This window comes from Mytilus californianus, unplaced genomic scaffold (genome assembly GCF_021869535.1).
Source record: "Mytilus californianus isolate M0D057914Y unplaced genomic scaffold, xbMytCali1.0.p SCAF_5, whole genome shotgun sequence".
In the NCBI taxonomy this organism is placed as follows: Eukaryota; Metazoa; Mollusca; class Bivalvia; order Mytilida; family Mytilidae; genus Mytilus; species Mytilus californianus.
The window spans coordinates 15,416,833-15,436,358 of record NW_026262701.1 but is presented as its reverse complement, the minus strand read 5'-3'; the positions used below and the strand labels follow the sequence as shown (position 1 = coordinate 15,436,358).

Here is a 19,526-nt window from a genome sequence, read left to right as displayed (position 1 = left end):
TCAATAGCTTTTTTAGAATTATATCCTATTGTTGTAGCAGCACTGCTTTGGGGGCCAGAGTGGTCTTGTAAAAGAATATTATTCTGGTGTAATAATGAGGCCACTGTAGCTATTGTGAAAAAGGGGAGATCAAAAACTCTAGAAATTATGAAATTGATGAGACAGCTGACTTGGTGTGCAGCTAAATATAATTTTTACTTTAGTGCAAAACATGTTCCAGGTTATAAAAACCAAATTTCGGATGCTTTGTCTCGTTTACAGATCACCCGTTTTTACAAGCTGGCCCCAAAAGCAGAACAGAGTCCATGCATAGTTCCAAGTGCATCAGAAGTAATGTGGCACTGAGCGAAACAGTTAGTAAATTATGGAATTATTCTATATCTGAAGGGACAAAAGTGTCATATGAGACCGGTTATAATCATTTTTTAAAATTTGTGCTATTAAATGGTATAAGTGTCACTGACAGCAAGCCTCATTCAGTGTCAGAAGATCTATTGATATATTTCGCTACACATTGCTTTCAACATCCCAAACTACAGTACTCTACAATTAAACTATACATATGTGGAATTAGACATAGATGCTTGAAGGACAATATATGTTCTCCTTTCAAAAATTCTAGTAACAATTTAGAGAGACTGTCCTTGTTTTTTAATTCTATTAAAAGATTACAGAAACCGATCATTAAAGATCGCTTACCCATAACTTTTGATATCCTTCAACATTTATGTGTTAAGCTTAAAGAAGGAATTTTTTCACCTTTTATTGACCAGATGTTATATACTGCTTTTACAGTAGCTTTTTATGGTTTCTTACGCTGTGGCGAGTTTACAATTCGCAGGTCAAAATCATTTGATTGTAACAACAATTTATGTATATCTGAGGCTTTGTTTTATTCTGACTATGTTATTTTACATTTAAAGCAGTCTAAGACTGACCTTTTCAGGATGGGTGTTGATATTCAACTTCACAAGCTAAATCATGATTGTTGTCCATTTAAAGCTTTACATGATTATTTGATTGTAAGGAAAACCATGTTTAAATTTCAAAATAATAGTGCTTTATTTATTGACGAATCGGGTAAAGCTCTAGAAAGAGAATTTTTCATCAGCAAGTTAAAGCATCTTTTGGGTATCTGTGGATATAATCCTCAGTCCTTTAACGGACATTCATTTCGAATTGGAGCTGCTACAACAGCTGGAAAATCTAATATTGAGGATCACTTAATTAAAACATTAGGTAGATGGAATTCTAATAGTTATTGTCGCTATATATGAACTAGTAAAAATGTAATTAAAAAGGCACAACAAAAGTTATCATCATGATTCTTGTATCTATCGATTACATCATATCCTGTGTAAAATAATTTTTGCTTTTATTCTTATTTTATACTATATAGTGTACATTTGCACATGTACAATACATACCTGTAGATATTAAACATTTGAGTATTTTAAATATCATGTATTTGTTTGTTTCATTTTAAAAACTGATTCATATGATTAAATACATATTTTATTATTTCTATCTTTCATTATCAGTGAAGTATTGAAGGTGTCCAAGGTGTTAAAAGTCCATCCCCTTACAACCACTTTCCTATTCAATTCCTTGGGGGTCACTCAGCTGTTTCACATCTGATCTTTGGACCATTACGAAATTCACCACTGGTTAATTTCTCTTCTTATCCCCAAGTAATTAACTACTTTTCATCTCTCCATCGTCAATTCAACCCCTTTTCGTAGCACCCTGCTACGAGATGAAGCATCGCTTCATCCCCTTTTGGAACCCTCTGCGTTCCAGTTGATTGGCGGAGTGTCCATGTCCACGGGGCTTGGCTACCCACTATACCAAGTGTCGTCGACAGGGCCTGGAGCAAAATTTTCCCAGCTGAGATACTGACTCCCAAAGGGCAAACTTATATTATATATTAAAAGTGAAACTTTATCAAGCCTTTGTTAACAACAGCCTTATCAATTTGTCAAAGTACTTGCGTCAGGTTTAGTCATTTGTCTGGTTCTGGTTTTTATATGGTCAGTAATTGTGGTTCTTCATCTTAAAGACAAGTTGAGAGACTGTAGCGTTTGGTCCCATGTTGTATATACATGTACATGTTTATGTTGAGTATAATTTGGCACCAGCTGTTCCAGGGTTAAAGAGCAACACTTGAAGAAACTATTATATAAGAGGATCTCCAAATTTAAGTTAGAGGTCTTGAGGTAATCATAAAGCACAGTGGTATCAAGGATCACATACAATGTGTTAGGGGCGTCACTTGGCATTCGTCGTCTCCTTTGTGCTTACATGTCATGTAGGTCTCAAGTGATCACTTGGCATCAGTCTATCAATATTACTTAAGCTGTCATTTTCCTCCAGGACGAAAGTATAAATTGTAACTTATGCAGAGTATAAGTGTTGTTTATTCAGACGGGATGGTTTCTTCCATGAGATGGGGCAGTCGATTCCATTATAAGGTCAAAGGTCATGTCTAATTTGGTCTATCTGATATCAGGGATTAGGTTCTCAGATTACAATTGCAGGCTGCCAGCTTCTCACTTTTGATTTTGCTGTTGAATACAAAGGACGTTTACTCTATAGGAATAAGTTTTCAATTTCACCCACCATCCACCCCAATCAACCACCTTCAATATTTCACTGAATGTGGAATAAGGCTCAGGCTTCCGTACTGGACTCTTACAGTTTTAAGGAATTTTCGAATTATACCAGTTTAAATTACAGGGTTCTATTTATTTGGGAGGGATGTACAAGTACGCAGTCACGTTTAATTATTAATCCTTTGTCAATATTTATTATCATTGTTTTAATCATTATCAAACTGCTATTCGTTTGGAATGTTTAAATGCGCAGCCTCTGTTTTAATTACTCTACCGGTGTCAAATTTGAAATATTATACCAGCTTAGAACGGTCAGTGCCTGTTTATTGGGAATGTATTTCCACGCAACCGTTGTTGTAACATCTTAACTGGGGTCATCTTTGAAATTTTAGAGTTGTACCAGTTCATATCGCACATTTCTATTTTTATTGAAGCATATCTTTGCAGTCTCTGTTGTAAATAGCTATATAACCTACTTAAATGAAGAAAAAAAAAGAATTGTACAGGCGTCTCTATGATGTTCAGTTTTGAATGTTTTATTGTATAAATTTCAAGATTGTTGTAGTTTTATAATAAGATTAGATTGATATATTCATTTTACATCGTGATCATACTGATGAAGGATATCTGTTATCCAAAATATTTAACATTTGTTCATTTAATTTTTTTTTTTTTGGTGATGTTGTACACTTTTAGACTTGTTATGTATATATAAACAAGTCTAAATTGTAAACAACGTTCAAACCTATGATTGCGTTGGATAAAAACCACAATTTTTATACGTGTGCATGCAAAACAAATTTTTGGTAGAGGGGTCTACAGCACAAACAACATTTTCCAAAAGACCAAAAAAGGGAAAAAGTATATTTTAAAAAAACGCATTTGACTATATTATATATATTTATCACATATACACATTTATTCCGTAACGACGTTGTTAAGTTCCAATCTGCCACAGGCACTTGTCTCAGATTCCCCCACCCCCCCTATATACCTTAATTAAGATATATAGGAATTTTTTTTCTGAGACAAGTGCCTGTGCAATCTGCCTAAGAATCAGGCAGTGGTAAAACATGACAAACAAAAACCCACTTAAGTTGACATTGATTTATGTTCAAATTGTATAATTGTATAATGGTGCAAGAATATAACATTCGTTTCCTTTTCCTGTTCTGGTAATTCAAGTTATAATTTGGTTGAAATAAACAATTAAGGGGAGCTAACTCCGTGATTTGCTATCATTCTAACCAAAAGTTATCTAGAGATTTCTCGATTACCAGATACGTAGAAACGAAAGACCCTTCATTTCTCACGCAGGATGAGGATAACTACAAAAAAGATGGTTACGTCGTTATGCTTTTCCCGGCCATTTTTTGAATTTTTTCTAAATTGCCTGATTCTTACAAAGACTGGCACTTGATAACATATTCATATGAAAAGTTCTCTTAAATGAGTTATACTGAAACAAATAACGATACAAACGTATAAAACGTTAGTATTTTCTTCTATATATAAGTAACCAGCGAAGACAACCGCATGTTAAAGGAGATGTGTGTAAAAGTGGTTGAAAATGATACATATGTACTGAAGTTTAAAAATTAAATTAAAGACAAATCAATAAATTAATCATTTGATTTGTCCATTAAATAAATAAATTAGTCATTTATTTTGCCCATTAGCTGAGTAAAAGTTCATAAATCTTCAAAAGTAAAAATACCTTTCCATTTAAACAATTGTATAATTTTCAAATCAGTATACATGCACTACAATTATAACAATCATCCTGAGTGCACTGCATACCAGCAGGATCATGGGATGAGCTAGTGAAATATTTCTCAATACCGATGAAACGAATCACAACAAATAAAATTAACCCATTTGGAAGGTTTTCGTTAATACATAGCATAATCGCAAATGTGAGTTATAAATCCATAGTAGGAATAATGGTTCATATAATATACCAGTATACTAATAGCGTTTTGTTATCGTTAATATGACTTTCTGGTCGATTGTTTGAATTTCAAGGTCGAAAGTGTGTGTTTTCACTCAATATTGTGAGTATATGGTAGTAAATGTGATGTAAAAAGTCGCAAATGTGAATTATGAAGTTGTAAATAAAAGATGTTATGTCGGTATTAGATATTAAAATAGCTATAAATTGTAAAGTCGTAAAAATAAGTTACGAAATTGCAATAGTAAGTTATGAATTTGTTCCCAGAATTTGTATATTCGGTTTTAGATGTGAAAATGAATCTATAGTTCCCTGTATTTTACAAGCTATCATTGAATCCCCTGCCTATGCTGTTCAGTTACAAACTAAAAGAGAAGCTCGCTGTTAAAAAATAAAATGTACGTTCAGTTACAAACTAAAAGAGAAGTTTGCTTTAAAAAATGTACTTTCAGTTACAAACTAAAAGAGAAACTCGCTTTAAAATGTACTTATTTTTACTAAACAGGACAGTTGGACGAAGAATATTATTATGTTTGCATCCATTCTTGGATGATACGACTTGTATTTCACTATGCATGGAATTGACATAACAAAAAAATACAGGTCGAGCAATTTGCATTGTTACAAGCGCTGGAAATTAAAATGATAAAACCTGGCGAAAGTGAACGGTTAAACAATATATTGTTGTTAGGCGTATGAATTTTGGAGTATAGAAAGCGGGCTGATTGTAATAACAATAGAGTAAGAAGTCCCGTTAGTATTCAAAGTGGTGCGTGCAAGAGAAAAGTTATCGACAAGTTATAAGACTCATCAGTGACCCTCGAATTATCCTAAATATATGCTGACAGTCTGTTTTCATATATGTACATCTACCAGTAATCCTTTGAAGATATAAAGAAACAATACCTTTAAAGGGAATGACGTAAGCTAACAAAACTTACCATACAGTATGTTTCAAATCCAGAGATATACTTTTAACAATTGTGCAATCACTTGTCTGTTATATTGTGAAATGTCCAAATTTGTCTCGATGACTTGCATAGTATTTGAAAAAAGATATTGAATTAATGAATTTTGATATTTAAATGGTCATGGCTATACAGTATTTATGTATTTGAAAAAAAGATATTGAATTAATGAGTTTTGATATTTAAATGGTCATGGCTATACAGTATTCATGAAAAGAAAAGGGATTCTATTAAATATGCAAGGACATTGAATAGCTGACAAATTGCCCAATTAATGTCTAAAAGAACTTGTAATACATTAATGTCGACACAGACTGTTTATAAGAGTTTTTATGTCATCTTCAAAGAATTTTTACGAAAGATAGATTTTTCCAATTAGTGCAGCGGCTACAAGCATATTTCAGAAGAATTGTGCACATCCTGCTACAAGCATGAAACTTGGCACAAAGCTTCCTCTAGTATTACTCTATGATTTCAGATAGGGAGGCAATCTGAAAAAATGCACCACTTCCGGTAAAATCTAATATGGCGGACATTATACTAAATCAGCCCAATATCGGAGTCTGGTATGTGAAAAGGTGTTATAATCATGCTACTATCATTATATTCGGCACAAACCTTTGTTCTGTGCTACTTTTGGATACATTATATAGATTATATGTCTTTAAAAACCCTACTTCCGGTAAAATCCAATATGGCAGACATTGTACTAAAATAAGCGTATTTTTTAGGGAGGGTAATTGAAATGTGTTTTAATGTATTGCTACTATCATTATATTGTGCAGGAACCTTTCTTTGGTGCTTCTCATGGATACAATATACAGGACATATGTCTTTAAAACCCCTAATTCCGGTAATATCCAATATGACGGACATAGAAATATCAATTTTTTATTTTTATATTCAACTTTTTTCAAAATGTAAAAAAAGTGTTTTTTGTGCCGGTCATTAAACTTTTGGCTTTAAGTTATCCCCAAACCACTAATTCACTATTATGTTTAAAATGTTTTAATACAAAGTTAACACTTCCGGTAATAAACAATATGGCGTAAAAAACAGATGAGTACTCAATCTGTATCCTCAATGTAGAGTTTTTAGTGCAGCGGCTACAAGCATATTTCAGAAGAATTGTGCACATCCTGCTACAAGCATGAAACTTGGCACAAAGCTTCCTCTAGTATTACTCTATGATTTCAGATAGGGAGGCAATCTGAAAAAATGCACCACTTCCGGTAAAATCTAATATGGCGGACATTATACTAAATCAGCCCAATATCGAAGTCTGGTATGTGAAAAGGTGTTATAATCATGCTACTATCATTATATTCGGCACAAACCTTTGTTCTGTGCTACTTTTGGATACATTATATAGATTATATGTCTTTAAAAACCCTACTTCCGGTAAAATCCAATATGGCAGACACTGTACTAAAATAAGCGTATTTTTTAGGGAGGGTAATTGAAATGTGTTTTAATGTATTGCTACTATCATTATATTGTGCAGGAACCTTTCTTTGGTGCTTCTCATGGATACAATATATAGGACATATGTCTTTAAAACCCCTAATTCCGGTAATATCCAATATGACGGACATAGAAATATCAATTTTTTATTTTTATATTCAACTTTTTTCAAAATGTAAAAAAAGTGTTTTTTGTGCCGGTCATTAAACTTTTGGCTTTAAGTTATCCCCAAACCACTAATTCACTATTATGTTTAAAATGTTTTAATACAAAGTTAACACTTCCGGTAATAAACAATATGGCGTAAAAAACAGATGAGTACTCAATCTGTATCCTCAATGTAGAGTTTTTAGTGCAGCGGCTACAAGCATATTTCAGAAGAATTGTGCACATCCTGCTACAAGCATGAAACTTGGCACAAAGCTTCCTCTAGTATTACTCTATGATTTCAGATAGGGAGGCAATCTGAAAAAATGCACCACTTCCGGTAAAATCTAATATGGCGGACATTATACTAAATCAGCCCAATATCGAAGTCTGGTATGTGAAAAGGTGTTATAATCATGCTACTATCATTATATTCGGCACAAACCTTTGTTCTGTGCTACTTTTGGATACATTATATAGATTATATGTCTTTAAAAACCCTACTTCCGGTAAAATCCAATATGGCAGACATTGTACTAAAATAAGCGTATTTTTTAGGGAGGGTAATTGAAATGTGTTTTAATGTAGTGCTACTATCATTATATTGTGCAGGAACCTTTCTTTGGTGCTTCTCATGGATACAATATACAGGACATATGTCTTTAAAACCCCTAATTCCGGTAATATCCAATATGACGGACATAGAAATATCAATTTTTTATTTTTATATTCAACTTTTTTCAAAATGTAAAAAAAGTGTTTTTTGTGCCGGTCATTAAACTTTTGGCTTTAAGTTATCCCCAAACCACTAATTCACTATTATGTTTAAAATGTTTTAATACAAAGTTAACACTTCCGGTAATAAACAATATGGCGTAAAAAACAGATGAGTACTCAATCTGTATCCTCAATGTAGAGTTTTTAGTGCAGCGGCTACAAGCATATTTCAGAAGAATTGTGCACATCCTGCTACAAGCATGAAACTTGGCACAAAGCTTCCTCTAGTATTACTCTATGATTTCAGATAGGGAGGTAATCTGAAAAAATGCACCACTTCCGGTAAAATCTAATATGGCGGACATTATACTAAATCAGCCCAATATCGAAGTCTGGTATGTGAAAAGGTGTTATAATCATGCTACTATCATTATATTCGGCACAAACCTTTGTTCTGTGCTACTTTTGGATACATTATATAGATTATATGTCTTTAAAAACCCTACTTCCGGTAAAATCCAATATGGCAGACATTGTACTAAAATAAGCGTATTTTTTAGGGAGGGTAATTGAAATGTGTTTTAATGTATTGCTACTATCATTATATTGTGCAGGAACCTTTCTTTGGTGCTTCTCATGGATACAATATATAGGACATATGTCTTTAAAACCCCTAATTCCGGTAATATCTAATATGACGGACATAGAAATATCAATTTTTTATTTTTATATTCAACTTTTTTCAAAATGTAAAAAAAGTGTTTTTTGTGCCGGTCATTAAACTTTTGGCTTTAAGTTATCCCCAAACCACTAATTCACTATTATGTTTAAAATGTTTTAATACAAAGTTAACACTTCCGGTAATAAACAATATGGCGTAAAAAACAGATGAGTACTCAATCTGTATCCTCAATGTAGAGTTTTTAGTGCAGCGGCTACAAGCATATTTCAGAAGAATTGTGCACATCCTGCTACAAGCATGAAACTTGGCACAAAGCTTCCTCTAGTATTACTCTATGATTTCAGATAGGGAGGCAATCTGAAAAAATGCACCACTTCCGGTAAAATCTAATATGGCGGACATTATACTAAATCAGCCCAATATCGAAGTCTGGTATGTGAAAAGGTGTTATAATCATGCTACTATCATTATATTCGGCACAAACCTTTGTTCTGTGCTACTTTTGGATACATTATATAGATTATATGTCTTTAAAAACCCTACTTCCGGTAAAATCCAATATGGCAGACATTGTACTAAAATAAGCGTATTTTTTAGGGAGGGTAATTGAAATGTGTTTTAATGTATTGCTACTATCATTATATTGTGCAGGAACCTTTCTTTGGTGCTTCTCATGGATACAATATATAGGACATATGTCTTTAAAACCCCTAATTCCGGTAATATCCAATATGACGGACATAGAAATATCAATTTTTTATTTTTATATTCAACTTTTTTCAAAATGTAAAAAAAGTGTTTTTTGTGCCGGTCATTAAACTTTTGGCTTTAAGTTATCCCCAAACCACTAATTAACTATTATGTTTAAAATGTTTTAATACAAAGTTAACACTTCCGGTAATAAACAATATGGCGTAAAAAACAGATGAGTACTCAATCTGTATCCTCAATGTAGAGTTTTTAGTGCAGCGGCTACAAGCATATTTCAGAAGAATTGTGCACATCCTGCTACAAGCATGAAACTTGGCACAAAGCTTCCTCTAGTATTACTCTATGATTTCAGATAGGGAGGCAATCTGAAAAAATGCACCACTTCCGGTAAAATCTAATATGGCGGACATTATACTAAATCAGCCCAATATCGAAGTCTGGTATGTGAAAAGGTGTTATAATCATGCTACTATCATTATATTCGGCACAAACCTTTGTTCTGTGCTACTTTTGGATACATTATATAGATTATATGTCTTTAAAAACCCTACTTCCGGTAAAATCCAATATGGCAGACATTGTACTAAAATAAGCGTATTTTTTAGGGAGGGTAATTGAAATGTGTTTTAATGTATTGCTACTATCATTATATTGTGCAGGAACCTTTCTTTGGTGCTTCTCATGGATACAATATATAGGACATATGTCTTTAAAACCCCTAATTCCGGTAATATCTAATATGACGGACATAGAAATATCAATTTTTTATTTTTATATTCAACTTTTTTCAAAATGTAAAAAAAGTGTTTTTTGTGCCGGTCATTAAACTTTTGGCTTTAAGTTATCCCCAAACCACTAATTCACTATTATGTTTAAAATGTTTTAATACAAAGTTAACACTTCCGGTAATAAACAATATGGCGTAAAAAACAGATGAGTACTCAATCTGTATCCTCAATGTAGAGTTTTTAGTGCAGCGGCTACAAGCATATTTCAGAAGAATTGTGCACATCCTGCTACAAGCATGAAACTTGGCACAAAGCTTCCTCTAGTATTACTCTATGATTTCAGATAGGGAGGCAATCTGAAAAAATGCACCACTTCCGGTAAAATCTAATATGGCGGACATTATACTAAATCAGCCCAATATCGAAGTCTGGTATGTGAAAAGGTGTTATAATCATGCTACTATCATTATATTCGGCACAAACCTTTGTTCTGTGCTACTTTTGGATACATTATATAGATTATATGTCTTTAAAAACCCTACTTCCGGTAAAATCCAATATGGCAGACATTGTACTAAAATAAGCGTATTTTTTAGGGAGGGTAATTGAAATGTGTTTTAATGTATTGCTACTATCATTATATTGTGCAGGAACCTTTCTTTGGTGCTTCTCATGGATACAATATATAGGACATATGTCTTTAAAACCCCTAATTCCGGTAATATCCAATATGACGGACATAGAAATATCAATTTTTTATTTTTATATTCAACTTTTTTCAAAATGTAAAAAAAGTGTTTTTTGTGCCGGTCATTAAACTTTTGGCTTTAAGTTATCCCCAAACCACTAATTAACTATTATGTTTAAAATGTTTTAATACAAAGTTAACACTTCCGGTAATAAACAATATGGCGTAAAAAACAGATGAGTACTCAATCTGTATCCTCAATGTAGAGTTTTTAGTGCAGCGGCTACAAGCATATTTCAGAAGAATTGTGCACATCCTGCTACAAGCATGAAACTTGGCACAAAGCTTCCTCTAGTATTACTCTATGATTTCAGATAGGGAGGCAATCTGAAAAAATGCACCACTTCCGGTAAAATCTAATATGGCGGACATTATACTAAATCAGCCCAATATCGAAGTCTGGTATGTGAAAAGGTGTTATAATCATGCTACTATCATTATATTCGGCACAAACCTTTGTTCTGTGCTACTTTTCGATACATTATATAGATTATATGTCTTTAAAAACCCTACTTCCGGTAAAATCCAATATGGCAGACATTGTACTAAAATAAGCGTATTTTTTAGGGAGGGTAATTGAAATGTGTTTTAATGTATTGCTACTATCATTATATTGTGCAGGAACCTTTCTTTGGTGATTCTCATGGATACAATATATAGGACATATGTCTTTTAAACCCCTAATTCCTGTAATATCCAATATGACGGACATAGAAATATCAATTTTTTATTTTAATATTCAACTTTTTTCAAAATGTAAAAAAAAGTGTTTTTTGTGCCGGTCATTAAACTTTTGGCTTTAAGTTATCCCCAAACCACTAATTCACTATTATGTTTAAAATGTTTTAATACAAAGTTAACACTTCCGGTAAAAAACAATATGGCGTAATAAACAGAGATGAGTACTCAATTTGTATCCTCAATGTAGAGTTTTGGATAGATTGATTAAAAAAAATTAAGTCACTAAAGTACTAAAACATCTTTAAAATTACTAATATATGGCCGCAAATACATGTCTGTTCACAATCACCACCACAAGCACATAAAGCAGTGCACGGGAGACCAGATTTTCCACATTTACAACGACCGCGGCATCCTTTCTTACATCCACAATAGGAACCAATTCCAAGCTCGTTCCCCATACACACCCGCCTTGGTATATTGCACGTTTTACATGCTGGAAAAGACTAGACCGAGTCGGCGGAATAGCCTCAGTAAGTCTTCCCTTTTGCGCAAACAGTTGATTTCTTGTTTCGTTAACCCCATCTGATGAGTTTGTTCGATCGTACATCTAAACCACGTATCGTTCTATCAATGACATTATCAAATCCATATCTGGTGATGTAGGCTGATCAATCATCATTCTAAATGCTAAACTCACATCCTCAAATGCCATCCATGTCTCCCATGCAGTCTTTTTTCCTTTTCCAGCAAACGAAGATACCGTATCACAACCGGTAAAGGCATGGAACAGAGGAAGTGTGTGTGATCGCTCAATGCCTAGTGCATTTGAAAGGTCATGGATAGATATATATCTAAAGCTTTTTCCACTCCCAAACGCAAGCCATAGTTCGTCTGCCCCTATGTCACGGAATAGCGGCCTTCAAACTATTGTCTATGTACGCATGCCAGACTACATCCACTCTTGTTACAATCGTCAGCAATTGTGAATATGCTTAAACCATCAACATCTCGTACCTTTGACGATTATGCTGATTTGGTGTTCTGTCCTTACATTAGAAACACCTGGAAACTGTAACAAGAGTGGATGTAGTTTGGGATGCGTACATAGACAATTTTTTGAAGGTTGCTACAAGAAGCAAGAGGGGGAAGGGAATACGCAGACGAGTCAAGGGTCAAAACAACATTCCTCAAAATTGGCAAAGTTTTCTGAGAGATGACAACAATAAGAAAGAACTTTTTAGTTTTCTTTCACAGCACGTTGCTCAACAAAATTTTGAGGAAAAGGTAGTTGTAGCAACAAATGCTCAGGATGTGCTATGTTATCCACCACGTGATGATGTTTAAAGTTTAGCACCATGTTCACATGAAGAGGCTGACACTAGAATCATGGTGCATGTGCCTGATGCAGTGAAACACGGACTTAAACGAGTCATGATTCGAACAGTCGATACTGATGTTGCTGTCATTGCTGTTTCGCTATTCCGTGACATAGGGGCAGACGAACTATGGCTTGCGTTTGGGAGTGGAAAAAGCTTTAGATCTATATCTATCTATGACCTTTCAAATGCACTAGGCATTGAGCGATCACACACACTTCCTGTGTTCCATGCCTTTACCGGTTGTGATACGGTATCTTCGTTTGCTGGAAAAGGAAAAAAGACTGCATGGGAGACATGGATGGCATTTGAGGATGTGAGTTTAGCATTTAGAATGATGATTGATCAGCCTACATCACCAGATATGGATTTGATAATGTCATTGATAGAACGATACGTGGTTTTGATGTACGATCAAACAAACTCATCAGATGAGGCCTCGTCATCTTGTCAGGAGCTTGTACATTGTGAATGTAAGAAAGGATGCCGCGGTCGTTGTAAATGTGGAAAATCTGGTCCCCCGTGCACTGCTTTATGTGCTTGTGGTGGTGATGGTGAATAGACATCTATTTGCGGCCATATATTAGTAATTTTAAAGATGTTTTAGTACTTAAGTGACTTAATTTTTTTTAATCACTCTACTCGAAACTCTACATCGAAGATACAGATTGAGTACTCATCTCTGAAATTTACGCCAGATTGTTTTTACCGGAAGTGTTAACTGTGTATTTAAACATTTTAAACATAATAGTGAATTAGTGGTTTGGGGATAACTTAAAGCCAAAAGTTTAATGACCGGCACAAAAAACACTTTTTTTTTACATTTTGAAAAAAGTTGAATATAAAAATAAAAAAATTGATATTTCTATGTCCGTCATATTGGATATTACCGGAATTAGGGGTTTTAAAGACATATGTCCTATATATTGTATCCATGAGAAGCACCATAGAAAGGTTCCTGCACAATATTATGATAGTAGCAATACATTAAAACACATTTCAATTACACTCCCTAAAAAAATACGCTTATTTTAGTACAATGTCCGCCATATTGAATTTTACCGGAAGTAGGGTTTTTAAAGACATATAATCTATATAATGTATCCAAAAGTAGCACAGAACAAAGGTTTGTGCCGAATATAATGATAGTAGCATGATTATAATACCTTTTCACATACCAGCCTTCGATATTGGGCTGATGTAAGTATAATGTCCGCCATTTTGGATTTTACCGGAAGTGGTGCTTTTTTCAGATTGCCTCCCTATCTGAAATCAAAGAGTAATACTAGAGGAAGCTTTGTGCCAAGTTTCATGCTTGTAGCAGGATGTGCACAATTTTTCACGTAGCCGCCGTACTAAATGTACGTTTCGGTGATGTAGAAAATTAAATCTTTTTATATAACAAGGCTTCCGAGTTTCTATGAAACAACCTAAAAGAGAGGCGAAAGATACCAAAGGGACATTCAAACTCGAAGATGTCGAAAATAAACTGACAACGCCATGGCAAATACAGAAGAAAAAAGACCAAAAGACAAACAACAGTATAATTCAGGGATGGTGTGATTCAAATGTAGATATAACAAAAAAATATGTATAAGCACTTACAAAAAGAGTCCCATTCCACTTGCAATAGTTTTAAAATATTTGACTTTTCTTCTTAATGACACACTGAAAAAAGTAGTTCTCCTTTGTTTCTTAAAACAAAAATACCAAACACAGATAAAAAATATTTTTTTTTCCGAAGGGAAAAATCTCTGAAACTGATATCATCAAAATATTAGATTGTTTTATCAACAACACATTTGTTGCGTTTGGAGAACTTTTTTTCCGTATAGACAATCTGTATTCCTACAGGAATCAACTATACCTCTCTGTTTATCGACTTGTTCCTTTATTCTGACGAGGCAGACTTCATACACAAATTGTAAAGAAAAATTAAAATAAGCTAGCATTAATTATTATCTTTTAAATAATTTTCTGTTATATAGGTAATGCCCTTTCACTGAATAAACAGTTATGTGACTATGATGGTGGTTTCTGTGGAAACTATCCCATCTTTCTCGATGAACTTGATATTAAGGATACCAAAGTAACAATTATGTTTTCATAATATCTTTACAATATGTTTAAAAGAAGTATCGTCACAAATGAGTTAAAATCAATCAGTTTCTTCCTCATCATGGTCACCTAAAGTATCGCTTTATTCGTTTTCTTCGAAAGACGAATCGTCGTCCACCAATTCATCAAACCATGTGTTTATTCTTCCTCAGTACAAGAGACTCTGCTTTGTCAAATGAGTATCTATCTTCATCCATTACTCCATTATTTCCTCTGCGATTTTTGAGTGTATTGAACTGTTTTTATTCTAATGTGTGAGATATACAAAAATGTTCAACATTTGATTTTTCCTCTAAAATATTCTACATGTATGTTAGGACAGAGACATATAATACAATGTATTATATGTCTCTGGTTAGGATCAGCTCGTGAAAATACTTTTTTTATAGTTTAATTCATAGCGTTATCCCAATATTTAAGAATGATTAATTGTTGGTTTATTTTTTGGGGAGTAACTTCTCGTTAGATTGATTTGAATTAGATGTTGCGATTAACTGTGAACGTAAAAAAATATCCCCAAAATAGGATATACAAAGAGTCACTACAACGGAAATCGTCAAACTGGGCTGTCTTTAAAACTGGTCTTAAGATTAGCTCGATTTGTCTTGGTCCCAGTAAGGATTCTACAATGTCAAAATTATCTCGCAATTACAACACATAATGTTTTCAATCGCGAAAATGGAAGCCATTGAAGGGATGACGCGCTGTCAATTTAAATTTAGCTCTTTAAAACCGACAACTTTATCCACACAGCATCATTACCATTCTAACATGACAGTTGTATTTTAAAAGACAAATGCATCAACTACCTATTAAGCATCATGTAATGCATCAACTACCTATTAAGCATCAAGTAATATTCTTTACAAAGCACACAAATGTCAGTATTCACCTCAACAGCTAACAAAACCTTTAAACAGACTTATTAAGAAGGGATATAGTTACGATACTGTTGTCAGGTCATTAAAGATTGCATATTTTGGCTTTAATATTGATTCACTTATAGGGTCTTTGCATCGGAATTAAACACATGTTATATTTATAGCATAGTATTCCGAGTTAGAAAAATAAACTTTCGAACGCAAAGCGTGAGAAGTTTATTTTAGCTAACGAGGAAGGCGTTGCTATAAATGATTTGTGACATGAATGACCCGCCCATTAAGTTATAGATTGAAAAGACGACAGTCCGTGCAGGAAAAAAATCATCGTTTAGCGGGAAGATATAATAAACCGCAGTGTCTACATATTTTAGGAAGCACGGCAGACGTATTCCCTTTCCAGATTGGCTAGACATCGAAGGCGATGATTTAGTTCTCTCTCAGGTGTGTGTGTGTTTTTTTAAAATAAATTTCGATTGATTTGCGCTTATCGTCTTTTTTTTTTTTTTTTTTTGCTTTAAATCGGAACTCTGTAAATATTTACTGGGATGTTTTATTTTAGTACACATTTCAATTATGTCGATCATCTGATTTATATTCCCTTTATGGGCCCTGTAGTTTTGGAAATAAAAATATTGTATTCTATTCATATGTGGAGGAAGAGCGTATTGGCCATTCCAGTGATAAAACGTCAAAGGACCACACCGTTACAAATACTAAAGGGGTAGTTCAATTTTCAAATTACAACTTCAACTTAACTCACTTTTATATTAACTCTGCATGTGAGCAACATTTCATTTTGGTATATTAATATGTCGGGTTTTTTGGCAAATATACGTTCTGTTTCAGAAGTGACAGAAGTTATATTTATTTTTTTCGACCACTTCTTGAACTTTAGGAGTGGGCATTATATTTTTTGTTCTCTTGCCTAACGGAAAAAGCCTGCAGAGATTTCCTTCAATTTGTATTTTTTATTTGAAACCTATTAAAATTGACATTTATACGTGTGCTTTCTTGTAGGCGTAATCTTTTCCTAAGGAGGCGGAGCTTACTCATGCAATATTGGTTTTAGTGTTGTTGGTTATTGCATGGCTGTTTTCTCATCGAGTCATATAGGCCCATGTGACTTTTCATGCAATATTATTTGTTTGCTTCATTTTAAAGCATACATTATGGTACATGTTTGTCGTCTCTATTTAATTCCATAAAAAGATCAAAGGAAAAAAGAAGAATCATGTTACAATTATTCTTAAACCAGTTGTTGGCATGACACGGGTTATGTTCTTCTCATATATTTTATGACGGTATAATACTAAACCCCTAACAGGAGGGATTGTGCCTAATATTCATATGATGAAGACATAATCTTTCAATCAGTTTAATTGAGGTCTGGAGCTGGCATGTCAGTAACTGCTAGTAGTCTCTTGTTATTTATGTATTATTGTCATTTTGTTTATTTTCTTTTATTTCATATTCTGACATCGGACTCGGACTTCTCTTATACTGAGTTTTACTGTGCGTACTGTTGTGCGTTTATTTTTTTTACATTGGCTAGAGGTATAGGGGGAGGGTTGAGATTTCAAAAAACATGTTTAACCCCGCCGCATTTTTGCGCCTGTCCCAAGTCAGGAGCCTCTGGTCTTTGTTAGTCTTTTATCATTTTTAATTTTAGTTTCCTGTGTATAATTTGGAGTTTAGTATGACGTCTATTATCACTGAACTAGTATACATATTTGTTTAAGGGCCAGCTGAAGGAACCCTCCGGGTGCGGGAGTTTCTCGCTGCATTGAAGACCTATTGGTGGTTTTCATCTGTTGTCTGCTCTGTGGTCGGGTTGTTGTCTCTTTGACACATTCCCCATTTCCATTCTCAATTTTATTTTACGCATTTTGTCAACTTAAAACTATTGTTTGATTGGTTGTCAGGGTGAATTTTCGAAAGTTCAAAATACATAATTAAAAAAAAATCATATTTCATGGAAAGGCGGACTTAACCATTTCAGAGGTTGAAGACGAATAATACACACAAAAAAATAGATTTTTTTGTAGAAATGCATATTTAAGAACCACTTGTAAAGTCTGTCGTCCAGAGCTTTTTGTTCAAGTTTTATATTGAAAATTTGTTATTCAAACACACCTACTCTGTTGTTATTACTCATAAGAAAAGGGTGTTGCTATTAAAACAGTGGAAACGGTCAAACTTTGTGACAGTCAACTCAAACACGCCTGAACATAAAAAAGGTGTACTTGACTTTCTCTTTTCGATGAGATTATTACCTATTTTTTGGATTTTTTCCAAGAAAAAAAACTGTTGCCGGGGGCAGAGATGCAAGTCAATGCTTTAAATAGATTAATCTTTTATCTTTCTGATGATTTTTTTTTCGGCACACAAAGTATTCCCACCTACCATTATCGACTGTTTAGTGAAAATTTGAGTTTAATTTAAAAGTTTATAAGGGAGCTACCATTTGATTTTTATGGGGGGGGGGGGGGGGGCTAGGATGAAAAATTTTGTCCTGCCTATTTATGTTTCCCTCTATACGGTCCTGCCTTTTTTTTATTTTTTACTCTATTCGGTCCTGCCTTTTTTTTTTTTAGTTTATCCTGACTTTTTTTTTTACATAAATTGTCATCCTGCCTTTTTTTTTGCAAATAATCTCATCCTGCCTTTTTTTTTACTCAAACTCCTGTCCTGCCTATTTTTTTCAAATTTCATCCTAGCCCCCATAAAAATCAAATGGTAGCTCCCTAAATAACTCGAAGGCAAGCTCCATCATCAGTCAGGGATAACATGGTAAACCATGACTATGATGAATTAAGTATAAACAGGAATATATAATTAAGGATGTTCGCTACTCTGTTTCAAAATAACAAGCTTTTTAAAAGACTGTTATTTATTGAAACAATATGAATTAAGGAACTAAAAAATAAGAAAAAAACGATGGGTCCGTGTGCTTGTTTTCGACATATAAGCTTTTGAAAATTTGGCGGGAAATGATTCTCTCTAGATTTTTCATACTATTAACGTTGTCCGCTTTTCTCTTTTAAAAACTAAGAAAAATAACAAGGATTTTGTAAGATTTTCAAATATGGCTTTTAAAACTATATGTAATAAAATTATGAAAAGAAAAGTAGGGGTTAGTGGACAAAATTTTTTAATGGCGAAACATGGATAAAACCAGAGGATTCCGAAAATCTGGCAAAATTTCAAAAACAAGAGGAGCGAACATCCTTAAATTTCTTTTCGTTTAGACTTTGGGTTTTCCCTGTGTTATAGTTATACTATTTATATGTTCAAAACTGGTTAGTGAGAGTAGTTGTATAACGGGTTCTTGTTTTGGGATATAAATATATATGAGTAATATATACACGTGAAATACTTTGGCGGATTAAAAGGTGGGGTTCCGTTGTATTATATGGAAAATTTGCGGGTGTCATTTCATCGAAAGTGCTCACAGTAACTACGACAGTCAGTTTGAAGTTTATTGTCACATACTAATGTATGATTATAATATCAAGTCTGATTTCAGTCCATTTAAATGTATTGGACAATTGTGTTTGTACTTTAAATATTGTTATTATAATATGTTGGTTTATAATATTATTAAACATTGCTTGCTAGAAAAGAGAAAAGTTACTGCGAGCAACTAAACCTATACGTAGAGTTTTGTTTTATTTATATACCAATGATTTTAGTAATGAAATGTTTAAAATTCGGACGAGCATGGCGAGGGAGAATTTAA

At 33.5% G+C, this 19,526-nt stretch overlaps 1 protein-coding gene across 3 annotated transcripts in view; it reads right to left on the bottom strand.

The window, feature by feature from the left end:
* LOC127703110 (sodium- and chloride-dependent glycine transporter 2-like) overlaps positions 1-5,582 on the bottom strand; it is a 102,737-nt gene extending 97,155 nt beyond the window's left edge. For 2 of the 3 annotated variants that reach the window (XM_052207557.1, XM_052207552.1), the window contains exon 1: positions 5,505-5,582. The gene's annotated coding sequence lies outside the window, so the exon portion shown is untranslated. Of the gene's footprint in view, positions 1-2,911; positions 3,066-5,504 lie in introns of those variants that run through there. The other variant, XM_052207554.1, reaches the window with a different exon arrangement.
* Between the last annotated feature and the right edge of the window lie 13,944 nt (positions 5,583-19,526).